Consider the following 14369-nt stretch of genomic DNA (forward strand, 5'->3'; position numbering starts at 1 on the left):
TGGCACTACAATATGAATTCAAATTCAATTAATAGCATAATAGGTACACACAAAAATATTTTTCAACGCGTACCTAACTTAGAGCATTTTACAGAACAAACAATCCGCCATTTTAATAAAATAACATTTAAATGTACAAAAGCGTTTATCTGCAGACGTCATACACACAAAACACGCGGAAAAGTGGGTTATCATAGTTTACAATGGGCGCGATCTGATAGGCCAGTTGCCAGTGGCCTGAGACTTGGCTCTCTAACAAATATCACTGCAAATACTGTGTAGGGTGTCCATGAGGTTCATTAATATGTAGATACATTAAAGAAAAGTAATCGTAACTTTACAAGTGTCATAATTTGCACTTTAACAACATTCAAAATGTCCCGCATATAATATACCAGTCAGATTACCTACGATACCTACTACGTGTCACATTAGGGAATTTTCAGAATTTGGGTCCCCCCAATTAGCAAAAGTTACTAACAAAAAAAATTAACTCGCTGTCAGTTTTGATACGATAATTAAGCATAAAATCTGTCTAAAAATTTACTTTTTTCACATTCTAAATGTAGATTCAAAATTATCGCTTAAATTTTATGTAATTAACACAAAAACAATATTTTTATTGAAATTTCATGCTTAATTATCGTCACAAAGCTGACAGAGAGTTAATTTTTGTTAACAACTTTCGCTAATTGGGGGGTGCCAAATTTTGAAAATGCCCATTATCGTGTCTCAATTTGTGTTTTTTTGTTGGCTGGTGCCAATAACAACACCTGTTTGTCAGTCAGTAGGTACTCAACGAAAAACTGGGATATTTACAAGTATGTATACAGCCTTATTTGAATATCGTATCATATCGTCTTGTCATATTTCTTGCACCTATTAGCTCTTATTGATCTCTGTTTGGCCCAAAGGTTAGCCGGTAGAGAATGCCTTTTGGCATTAAGTTCGCCTTTTGTACATTTTTTTTACTGTGCAATAAAGTTTAAATAAATAAATAAATAAATAAATAGTGGCGATCGGTCTGGCGTAGTTGGTAGTGACCCTGTCTGCTAAGCCGCGGTCTCGGGTTCAAATCCCGGAAAGGGCATTTATTTGGGTGACGTTCATCACTGATGAACACAGCTATTTGTTCCTGTCATGGATGTTTTCTATGTATATAATTAAGTATGTATTTATCTATTATAAGTATGTATATCGTCGCCTAGCACCTATACAAGCGTTGCTTAGTTTAGGGCTAGGTTGATCTGTGTAATGTGTCTCCCAATATTTATTATTATTATTTTATTTAGTGATCTAAATAGCTATACTATAAATAGGTATATATTTTAGGTTTCTATGAGCTCTTTACCTAGAACTGTTACAAGCAGCAGTAGCAGTAAGCAGTGAAGAAACCACATACAACAAAGCTGAAACGTTTGACGGTAGGTACATATTTTGTAAATAGGTAATACTAGCGAATCATGGTCACTCTACCATGTTACACTCTTTTAATGTTGCAGTTTTTACACTTTACTATTAAACGCTGTAAGACGAGTTGCCAAATTGGATCATAGAAGCCGGTTTTAATCTTGCCGCGATTTGGCAGTAACGTTTCATTTTTGCTGCACGGATAGTCGGGTAGCGATAGCTTTTGAGGTTTCGATAATATTCACGTTGCTTCTTTTTTGCATATAGTTTTTAGACTATTGATCAAATATAAAAATAATATTTTGGGTCGTCCTAGGTACCTGCTTAGCTCGAAATTTAGGTATTTCTATTTTTAAGCAGTGTTCAGTCAAAGAAATATTCGAGAAGAAATTATTTGTATCTATATAAAAACAACGTGGTTGCCGATGTACATATGCATTTTGGGTCATTTTCATCCATGGGTTTAATGATATTTTAAAAATGTCTAATATTGGCCCTAAAACACCTAACAAAATATTAGAGTTGGTAAGTGAAGTCTTATACCATTCAGGACATTATTATATATATATTTTCTTAAAGTGTGTCACATTTTATCCATTGCTTAGATATAAAAAAAAATTTTTTTTAATAAAAACCCTGTCAAAGCCTGAAAAAAAAAATCATGTTAATAAGTTGACGTCTATATTATTATAAAATGATATCAAGTCATCATTTTTAATTTGTGTCACTTTCATCCATGGGTTTTCAATATTGGGCAGAATAAAACGCAACGCAATAGAGTAGTATTTTAAATTTTTGCGCTGTGTGGCGCGCAACGGATAGCCAATCAGGTTGGCGCATGCCGCTGGCGCGACGCCGCGCTGTGACACGAGGCGTAGGTACCTACTTCTCGTGCGCAGTCATACATAATTTAAGATTGCCAGAGGGTCGGGCTTTGGCGGGATTCTCCCGATTTTTTTGTAAGTCTTCCCAATTAAAACTTATACATAGTAGGTAACCTTAAGAACTTTATTACATTAGTAACGAAAACAGACCAATTATAAATGTCGAAAACACGTAAAGGTCTACTATCTAAAATAAACGAAGTAAACTAGCTAAACTATCGTAAATTTTTATTATGGTGCATTAGGGTAATTCCGAATGACAAAAATGCTCTGGTAATTCCGAAGAGGGAATCTTGATATGATGGAAATAATGGTGATTTTTATGTGACTTTCGTAATTAGACGACTTTCGGAATTACCCTAATGCACTATTATTTTACATTTCCCTACGAAATCCTCGAAACTCCAGAACCTTTTGTCCCGATATTGAAGTACCTAATTCGATCCGGCGCTCCTATTCATACACCGTGATTATATTATTGTAACTATTGATTTCAGTTTTTAGTTCCACAATACAGGGTGTAATTTTTATGACGGGAAATATTTATGGATGCAAATGGATACAAAACCCAAAAATAATAAATTGTAACTTGAATATTATTTCCTATATTTTCCTTAATTTTCATTTATAATGAACACGAAGCGCACGGCGGCATAATATATCTGTACACCTTATAAAACAAAGTCCCCCGCCGCGTGTGTCTCTGTGCGCGCGCGTGTGTGCAAACACAGGTGGTGAGACTGCGGTAGCCATTATTGTAATTATTCTCATTATATGGCATTAGTATCCTTTTTACAGATTTTCGACATTACCTCAATTGGTTTCGAATTTAACCCTACCTTAGAAAAATGGTAATCAAAATACGTATGTATTTTTTTTACTTACATTTATCTATCCATACTAATATTATAAATGCGAAAGTATGTCTGTTTGTTTCTCCGTCTTTCACGGAAAAACGGAGCGACGAATTGACGTGATTTTTTAAAGTGGAGATAGTTGAAAGGATGGAGAGTGACATAGGCTACTTTTTGTCTCTTTCTAACGCGAGCGACGCCGCGTGCAAAAGCTAGTGTAATATAAAGCTGCAACACGACTGACATTTTTCAAAAAACAGCCAGAAGGAGGTTCCGCCGGTGGCAGTGTTTGGTGTGGCCGTATAGAGGTTTGTCCTGCAACCCTGTAAAAATCCGACCGTCGGTCTACCTGTTCCAGGTAAAAAAATGTTGGACGGCCTGACCAAACGGCGGGAAATAGCCAAGGGGTGTTCGACCAAATGTCATAGAGGACCCTGGGTTGTTTTTGACGCTGCCATTTTTTTTTTCAAAATGACCGTCTTTTTTAGACGATTTTTCAAGTTTGTCGTAGAGCACTCTAATTTTGATCGTAGAATCTCCAAGCAGCCTTGATTAGAATGAAATAAAAAAAAAATTGAAAAATGCGACAAATGTGAGAAAACTGGCTACTTTTGTTTTGTATGGCAACTTTTAAATCGTAAGAGATAGCCGGGGGTGCTCGACCAAATGTCATACAGATCTCGGAGTAGAAAAAAGTTGTATTAAAAAAAATTCAAAATGGCCGACTTTTTTTTAAATTTCAAAATGGTCCAAGCGCGCTGAGATTTGGCACACGAGTGGACGGCCGACGGATTAGTATTCAAAAAGAATATTATTGAAAAATTTCAAATGGCGGCCTTTGTGGGCAAATTGAAATTTGTATGGAAGATTTTTTTAATAACCATATCTCCGTAACGGTAGGAAAAAGGTCAAAAAAGCTTGAACTAGACAATTTCAAAATGACCGACTTTGATTTTGGGAAATTTGACTTTGTCCCCTCTCGCCGCCGTTTTTGACTTTTCCAAAAAAAAAATTCTCATTCCTATTTTTGGCCCCCGTTTTTACCACGTGCCAAATTTTACCGCGCTCGGACCGAAGATAAAAAAAAAAATCAAAGTCGGCCATTTTGAAATTTTGTAAATGCCATTCGATGGACCTAAGATAACTGTACAACATTAGTTCAAGCACTTTAACCTTTTTCCTACCGTTACGGAGCTATGGCGATTAAAAAAAACCTCCATACAAATTTCAATTGGCGTTCAAAGGCAGCCATTTTGAATTTTTAGAAATTTTCTTTTTGTATACTAATCTTGGGGCGGCTATCCACCCGTGTTGCGACGTACAGACTTGCAATTTTGAGTTTTAAGTATGTTATTATAGCTTACTAGACGACGAAAATTTCTGCGTTCCGGTCTTATCCAGAGGTTCTCAAATAGGGGCCTGAAAATGCGGCGAAATGGTTCCAGTAAAGGATGGTACGGCAGTGTTGGCTTCGTGCTCGACTTGGCGGGGGTACTGCCGTGCCCCCAGATTAAATTATAAGATAGTTAAGTTTAATGAAAATAAATTTTTATTAAGCAGAAACGTCTGCTAACGATTCTAAACATTTTTATATTAAAGGAAAAAATGGAAAAATTTACGCTTCCGGCGGGACTTGAACCCGCACCATTTTTGCAATCCTAAGACGTGTGTACAAAAAGGAAAGGCATGGAAAGATTTGCGAGGTCCGGCGTGGCTTCCGTAGCTCAATTGGTAAGAGCATTGCACGGATTGCAAAAATGGTGCGGGTTCAAGTCCCGCCGGAAGCGTAAATTTTTCCATTTTTTCCTTTAATATAAAAATGTTTAATGAAAATGTTTATCTATTTGTATTCTTTTGCAGCAGCGTCTCAGCGAATCACAATGAGTTGTCTTGCCTTCGGCCGACCAATCGTATTAGTCTCTCGTATCTAAGTACTATTTAACGAGAGCTGTGATAGGCCTGTTTAAAATTATGGATATATTTTTGATTAAAATCATAGTTCAAAACGATGGTTTTTTAATATATATCCTTTTTAAACAGGCTTTAACACTGGCGTATTTATTTTTGATAATAAAATCATCCCCTGATGATTTTATTATTTCATAGTATAATTCCTCAATAAGGAAATGATGTATCTATTATTTTCGAGATACCTACAGTATCAACCATTTCAAAAGCTTTAACTGTTGTTTTGTGAAAACTTTTTATATAGTACTTTGGAGACTAGTTTCGAAGTCGTGACAGTTTTCAGACGTCCGTGACTGGCATCGCCTCGGCCATTTTGTACAACCGCGTTAAGAGCAAACGTCACCCAGCGTAAAAATCAACAAAACAAATCATGCAGTGATATCATAAAGAGATACCCAAAAACGCTGGCTACGCTAACAGGACTCAGGGTTCAGCATGAGCTAAAGCTTAGGTACTACTTTCCCAAGCGCTTATCATGATGAGTCGTACCAAAACAGCGTGTCTTTATATAATCTCTATATTGTACCAAACCTGAGTTCTACTAGGTACAGCCGAGCCAGTGTCAGCTCAGTGTCAGCTCTATCTTGGATACTGCTCACCCACGAACTCACCGTGACGATTTCTTTAATTACGATGATAATTTGTTTGTTATTTTTCGAAATACATTAACTTTAATGACAATTGGCGTTCATTAATTTTTAATGGTTAATGACAATTAACCTTTTGACTGTGTAATTTTTGTTAATTACCGTTCGGCCAATACTCCTAGGCATTTCTTGCAGCCAATCAATAAATAATATCCTAAAACATCTGGACGACCGAGCTTCGCTCGGTTTTATTTTATTATATCACGTCTTTAGAAAAAAAAACTTATAAATACAAGAACAAAAAAAAAACAAAACAAAAAATTAAAACTTAATTTCTGGCCGGGATTCGAAACCCTGACACCTGCAATCTGTCTGCGAACATTAGACCGACCTCGTACGACTAAGCTAAGCGCAGCCGATGTGCGCGGGGCGAAATTAACGACCATATTTAACGTTTACTAACGTGAAAGAAAAACTCATTAAAACTCCATAATTCGCCGTTTTCCGGGACCTAAGGCTACGCTAGATCGATTTTCCAACCCCGAGAACCCCTACATAACAAATTTCAGCGAAGCTAATCTTCGGGTGGCCGTCCACCCGTGTGACAAATCTCAGCGCGCTAGGACCATTTTGAAATTTTTCAAAAAAAAAGTCAGCCATATTGATTTTTTTAATGAAACTTTTTTCTACTTAAAACCCTGTATGACATTTGGTCGAGCAGCCCCGGCTATCTCTTACCGTTTAAAAGTTGCCATACAAAACGAAAGTGGCCAGTTTTCTCACATTTGTAGTATTTTTCAATTTTTTTATTTCATTCCAATCAAGGCCTCTTGGAGATTCTACAACAAAAATTTGAGCACTCTACGACAAACTTGAAAAATCTTCAAAAAAAAGTCGGCCATTTTGAAAAAAAAAATGGCGGCGTCAAAAACTGCCCAGGGTCCTCTATGACATTTTGGTCGAGCACCCCCGGCTATCTCCTGCCGTTTGGCCAGACCGTTCAACATTTTTTTACCCGGAACCGGTAGACCGACGGTCGGATTTTTCCGGGGTCGCAAGATCAACCTCTATACTACCACAGCCACACCAAATACTGCCACCTGCAAAATCTCCTGGCTATTTTTGGAAAAATGTCAGTCGGGTTGCAGCTTTATATTATATAGAAAAATAGAATAGAATATAGAATTGATAAATAAATGAATATACAAGAATTGCTCATTTAAAAGTATATGATATTCTTAAAGAAAATATATAAGTTATAATTAACCAAATTAACATGCAAAGAACTAAATTATTTTATTTCATCTTTGTTTAAACGACAGGTAGGATAGGATAAGATTGGCTTAATAGTAATTTGAGGAAAGATTTCGTGTAGGGTTCCGTAGTTAGTTTTTCGTATTTTTCTCAAAAATTACTGAACCTATCAAATTCAAAACAATTTTCCTAGAAAGTCTTTACAAAATTTTTTTTTTATATTTTTTAAACATATGGTTCAAAAGTTAGAGGGGGGGACGCACTTTTTTTTCCTTTAGGAGCGATTATTTCCGAAAATATTAATATTATCAAAAAACGATCTTAGTAAACCCTTATTCATTTTTAAATACCTATCCAACAATATATCACACGTTGGGGTTGGAATGAAAAAAAATATCAGCCCCCACTTTACATGTAGGGGGGGGGGGGGTACCCTAACAAAACATTTTTTTCCATTTTTTATTTTTGCACTTTGTTGGCGTGATTGATATACATATTGGTACCAAATTTCAGCTTTCTAGCGCTTACGGTTACTGAGATTATCCGCGGACGGACGGACGGACGGACGGACGGACGGACGGACAGACAGACATGGCGAAACTATAAGGGTTCCTAGTTGACTACGGAACCCTAAAAACACTACGTGACGTCACGCGAGGCAAGTCCATTGGGCGTTTAGTGTTTTGTATTCGATATCAGTTATATGACTTCACCACGTTAAATATTGCCGGTTATAAAAAGTACATCCTGTATTTTGCTTTATAATCCTGTATTTTCTACATATAAATTCCTCACCATTTTACGATATAATATGATCTCGTACCAACGTCGATCCCCACATGTACTTCAAAATAAAATATGAATAATCGGCGGCGCGTGTGTTAGCTCATTGAATTATATATATTTTATGTATGTGGATTCATATTGAAAGATAAGCGCTCAGCTACCTGCATAGTGAGTGACACGCTTAAATATAAGTCTAAAGTACTTAGATGATAAATCGCATTATTTTATTTGGCAGTAGTAGTAGTAGATTCCACGATGTATACTAAATTTATTATTTATAAATTAAATTATTTACTGACGCATGTGGAAAATAGGTATATTAAGTTAAAATTGTTACTCTAGTAGTCTTATCAAATACAACCCTTTCAGGCTTAGCATTAAATAGCGTGATGCGCACAGTTGAAATAAATTTTGGCGTTTTGTACACAACGTGCGGTTTGTCGAATGTCGAGAGAGGTCATTGCCCTTCCCCGCTGCCGCGCCACGGCCGCGCGGTCGGTATCATAATACCTACACTACTCGCTTGACTTGATCGAACGCAAATATTAATACCGTATTATTTTTCGAAGCATTCTATTAAACTTACCCAAATTCACGTATCTTATTTATCTTGTCTTTTTAGTTAATAAGATAAGAACTCTAGTAACTTTAATATTTTTTTGGAAAGGTAAAAACCTATTTTTGCTAAATTATCGCAAATTTTATCAAGCACTGGAGTAGGAAAACACAATTTCAGTTTATTGATATATTTAAAGAGGCAATGCGACGTTTCTTATTTTTTTTAACATGAATATTTTTTTGTGTCTGTTTCGCTAGGTATGACAAATTGTCATATAGCACTCGAGTAAATTGACCCAAACTACGTATACACGCTAAAAATATCATTCTAAATGCAATACAGTTACATTTTTTCTCTCGAATATTTTTTTTACCACATTAGGTCAAATTAAAAATTATAACCACAAATTACCAAATTACTAAAAAAGCACCCTAGGAATGTGACCCAAAACGAAATGTTAAATTTATATGTTATCAATGTATTTATAAACGAAAACAAAATCGACTTTAATATTTTTTTAACTTAGGGCCCAAAATATAGCCAGCGCCGCAGGACTATTTTTGTTCGATGGCAAACAATTATACGGTCCGCCTGATGGAAAGCGGTCACCGTAACCTATGGACGCCTGCAACTCGAGCAGTGTCACATGCGCGTTGCCAACCATATTAGAAACTTGTAAACTCCTTTTCGCTGTGCTAAGTATCTTAATTCATCCTAAAATTCGGTTTGCTAAGGTACATATATAAGTGGAGCCACTATGTTACGTTTTTCTCACAGGTTACCGTGAGCTTCACGGAAATTGTATTATCTTTTGACTATAGTAACCCATTTTTAACCCCCGACGCAAAAACGACAGGGTGTTATAAGTTTGACGTGTCTATCTGTCTGTTTGTCTGTTTGTCTGCCTGTCTGTCTGTCTGTGGCATCGTAGCTCCCGAACGGATGAACCGATTTAGATTTAGTTTTTTTTTTGTTTGAAAGCTGAGTTAGTCGGGAGTGTTCTTAGCCATATTTCATGAAAATCGGTTTACTATGTCGAGGTCGGGGGTTTTTTCAAAATTTTATTATATTTTACTGGAAGGGCAAAAGCCTGTTACGCATACCACTCGGGTACGGGGATGAATCCGAGTGGTTATGTGGGGCTCCTTTACCCAAGTTTCCCACCAAACAACCCCCCGTCTTACACCTCGGTGCTATTTTGGAGGACATGGGAAATATATGTGTACCCTCCCATGCCCCCCAGCAAACGGCTGTTAAGCCCCAACTTTATATAGATGATCCGCCAGTAAAGAGGCATCGAAGTATGCCCTCACCTGGCTATAGTAACCCAAGACAAACTCTACCCAACACGCATATTACTGGTCTTATTCTTCTGGTTCCAAAAAAATCTCATTAAAGTCCTTATTGAAAACATTACTGTATACCTAACGGCCTACGCCAGACCAATTCGGATGAGATAAAAGCATTGAATCCGAATCAGAAGTCGGTGCACGAGCCTTGGATAGCGGCCAACGCCATCTCTTATCTTAAATTGAAACTTCTTGTAAAATGGGACTATTAGATATTGAAGATACGGTTAGCCTGAGGTGTAGGTTGTTGAAAATTATAGAATTAATAAGCGAGAATTTCTTAGTATTTACTGGATATTGTAATATCAATCGTTATGGAACTTTAAAGTTTAATTTGAAAGTATTGTTGGATACCTTAAAACATACTTACCAATCGTCTTAGCGAATGATATTCCGCTTTGTGTGGTAGGGCACAGCACAGGGGATATTCTCTTGCTCGAATCTCCCAACTGGGGAAGTACCTCCGCCTTACAGAAGACCGCAGCCAAATAGCACTAGACCCTACTCATAGTGTTGTGTTCCTGCCGGTGAGTAAGGCTGCCAGAGCTCAACGAGGGTGCGGTGTGCTGACGACGGGAGGACTTACGGAACTAATTTGTTCCGTCTATTGTCCTTTGAGTCGTCGGCAACCCAAACCCTCCTTGGAACTTGTGCACTCTTTTTTGCTGTGTACTTATAGTATGTACTTAACACAGCAAAAGGGAGTGTACAAGTTTCTAATAGGGTGGAAACGCGCATGTGACACTCCTTGAGTTGCAGCCGTCCAAAGGTTACGGTGACCGCTTTCCATCAGGCGGACCGTATGCTTGTTTGCCACCGACGTAGTATTTAAAAAAAAACCATCGATTTACGCATTAAAATTTAAATGTCCTATTTATTATAAAATAAGTGCATAATTTCGAGCTCTTTGTGACGTTGTTTTTTTAAGAGGATATAGTTGAAGGCATGGAGAGTGACATTGGCTACTTTTTGTCTATTTTTAACCTCCGACTTCCCTAAAATGGAGAGTGGAATTTTGTATGGAGCATTCTGTAATTTTCTGTAAACCTTGAAATCTTGAAACATTCAATTAAAAATAAATAACTAATGTATTTAAAGGTAGTTCGGCAAACACCAGTCTTTTCAAAACCCTAAATAACCTTTACCACTTCCCATGCAAGCTTTTCTAAACATGTGACCAGGAAGTAAAACACCTAATAAGCCACGCCAACAATGCCAGCTCGTGTCAAAGATTATCGCAGTAATGAAGCCGAAGAGCCATAAATAACGCCTCCATTGTCTCAGTGACAATAGGCGCCTCTTATGTGAGAGGCATTCTTAGCTTGAGATATTGTTATAACTTTTGCATACGGTTTTTTGCTTAATCTATGCCCTCTATGAATAACGAGTTTCGGAAAAACAACAATTTTCAAGGATAGTCCGCGCGGAGCGATCCGAACGACTAATTTGTATGAAGTTGGTGTTATTGTCCGCACGGACCCGTCCGCTTTACTCTAAAATGTTCCTTGAATTTAAAAATAATAGTCCGGAGTGGATCACTCCGCGCGGTCGGTCCGCGTGACACTAAAACCAGCCTAAGACAGCGATTGTGATTTATTTTGTGATCTATTATTAGCTCAGGCCTGTATTCCCAAATGGAGTAGGCAGAGCACATGAAACCGCTCAAGTTGCAGGGCTACTTTTAGCAAGTAAGTGGCGAAATTGTGAAATTGCAATGCTAAGGTGGATGTACTAGTGCTCGACGCGGTACTAGTACTCGTCACCCATGGTTTAAATAGCGATTAATAAGATAAGATTACCGTTACATTCATCGCAATTAGATTTATTAGATAAGAAATGTTTGTAGCCTTCACATTTCATACGCCATATTATAAAATATAGAAACTTTTTTCAATTAATGAATAATATATGTGATGACATTGTCATGAGCAATCAATCTCTCAATTTTGTTAGCGATTTGGTTAAGCTTTGCTCGTATTTGCTGACTTATTTAAAATACTTTCACGGTAAGTTGTGAACATATTCTATAATTGTGTTGGTGCTAGAATGTGCGGGAAGATATTTAAGTAATTAAATGTCGATTTCGTTCATTGTTACTGTGATAAACAAGCGTGTCATTTATTAGGACTGAAAACCGTCGCAAGTCTAAAACTCGACACGGCTGGCATTTATTGGGACTGTTACGTTATTTTCCAAGTCCCAATGTTTGTCGAGCCGTTTTTTCAGGATATCACGATTAAAGTAGCCAAAACGAATCGTTTACAGTTTCATATTATCAGCATATTTTTCTGTAAGTCACATTACTGAAAAAAACAAATTACGAGTACATGCACATAGACAGTTTTTTGTATATCTTTTACGGTTTTATTGATATGTTTTCTCGTTAAATGTAGTGAAATCTGTATAATTTCTTTGGGTAGTGCTTGACATGTCATTTTTCACAAAACATTTTCCTGGATCTGTTCTTCGTGATGCTTCCAGATACAGAGGTGGATTTAAACGACGAAGAAGTGGAGCCGGCAAAGTATTGCAGAACCTGTGGAATACAATTTTTATTTTGGGGAATCACTATTTTAGTTCATTACATAATTTATTTTGCTCAAAATGCGGAGCCGACTTATTCTATTTTATTACATAAATGTAGCACGTAAAAAGTAAATGTTATCAACAGAATACGTTTTTTTTTATTAAATTATTTAATTTTGTAGTAAATTTTAACCCAAAACACTTGTTTTTTTACTGTTTTTCCTGAATCATACTTAGATGTCATCTATTAGGACTGCCAGCAAAAGCAGCTGTCAGTTATTCGGACAAGCGTATTGACTTACGTTTTATTTAATTTTGAGATTTTTTTATATTATCACTGTATGAAACTAATTGCATTTAATAAAGTTAAAGGTCACATCTCCCAAAAAAGATGGATATGTTTTGTATAGATGGGTAAATTATCGTAATATCACGAAACACATAAATATTTTCCCTTAACCTGTCGAGCAGTGGTACATCCACCTTATTCGCCCATCGCCCAGAAAACAATTGAACTTGGGATACAAGTTCACAGTCAAATTTTACGACACCCCTGTGGGTGGGGGTGAAAGGGGTGGTGAAATTTTAACCCGTCTCCACAACACCTATTTTTATACTACGAAATATAGCAATATCTGTTTGCGATAAAAAATACAGCTTCTGGCAAGATCCAAACTCGAATATTTTTAAAAGTTTCGAGCACTAAGTTGTTTGTTTAATTTTGTGTTCCTGATTTGCTCACGATTTTAGCTTTGCAAACTTATCAAGTATTCTGATACATTCAGCGTGCTAAGAACTTAAGAGCTTCAACGTAGTGTATCAAATTAACACCAAAATGAATAGATAACGCGATCTTGCGTAGAACCGCCTAAGCTCAAAATATAAAGCCAAAATACATACGCCGCACCCAGTACTCAAACTGCATAAAGCGTATTCACACGCCAGTGTACGTTGCATTTTTTCGTGAAAGCAGATCGGGGACTGTGGTGTGCATGTATTATTGAGTGCCACTGAGTGACGAGACGCGGGAGGAGGCGCGTTGAGCGGGGCGAGTTTAGTGGAAGCGAGTTACTAAATGGGGATAGTTAAGCAATCGCAGGCTATTAGAATGTTATAATAAAAAAAAAATGTGGATACTGTAATATAGATAAGTAATCCCTGCTAAATTAATATTTTAAAATATTTGGGTTATAATAATTAACGAGCTAATCAAAACTTTCGCCAGGTATTACTTGAGGATTACAAAGCAGTAAGTGATTTACTGAAGTAAGAAAAAAAATGACAATGATGAAAAATTTAATCAGCTTAAAAACATAACTCTCCAGAAAGGGTACAAACACTAACAACATTTTTAGTAATAAAACTCCATACCGTAACATACAATATTGCAAATTTGCGAGATCGCAATGATGGACCTTATTACTGTTGTGTGCTTGATATTAAAGTACTAAATGATTTATATGAAATTGTATGATCTCAATTGATCTCATACCTACTCAATGGCATTTTCGACCCATTCATTCTCACCATTTAATTAAATAATAGCGTCAATAGCAACTAATGGATTAAACTATGAGAAAACGATCAAATTGTACGACCCTGAAAGTGTCACAAGTCTACTACCTACTACTTTAGGCAGTAGTAGTTAGTAAGTAGAGACAAGGCATACCTACAATTGCCAGTCATCATCATCATCATCGTCGTCGTCCGAATCTTATCCGGCTATGGCGACTCCTTGTTAGTCTATGTGATCTGAGTTAGTAGAGACAAGGCATACAATTGCCTGTAACTGCCTACTTGCCTAGTTGATCAAGCAAGTAATCTAAACACTCCACAGCCTGTGTTACTCAGCGCCAGACGGGTACCTGTATTGAAAGCAGGCAGTTTTCTGTAAATCTGAGAGCATTCATTTTCAGGACAAACAAGTGCTAAATGGAAAGATTGATAAGTTTTTTTAATAATAACACACACGATATTTTTTGGTCTAGTTCTAGTAGAATGTGGTTTCTTTAGTTTGATCAGTAGGTACTATGTATTAAAATTAAATAATGCTGTTTTGCTCAAAATCTATACAAGTCATTTTCATAATGTATTTAACAGTGGTAACATTTTTATTATGTAATATGTATGTACTTGTCTACATACAATACAGAAGCCATATACCTGATTAGGTATGATGTCTTATATTTTTT

This window comes from Leguminivora glycinivorella, chromosome 8, assembly GCF_023078275.1.
Source record: "Leguminivora glycinivorella isolate SPB_JAAS2020 chromosome 8, LegGlyc_1.1, whole genome shotgun sequence".
Taxonomy (NCBI): domain Eukaryota; kingdom Metazoa; phylum Arthropoda; class Insecta; order Lepidoptera; family Tortricidae; genus Leguminivora; species Leguminivora glycinivorella.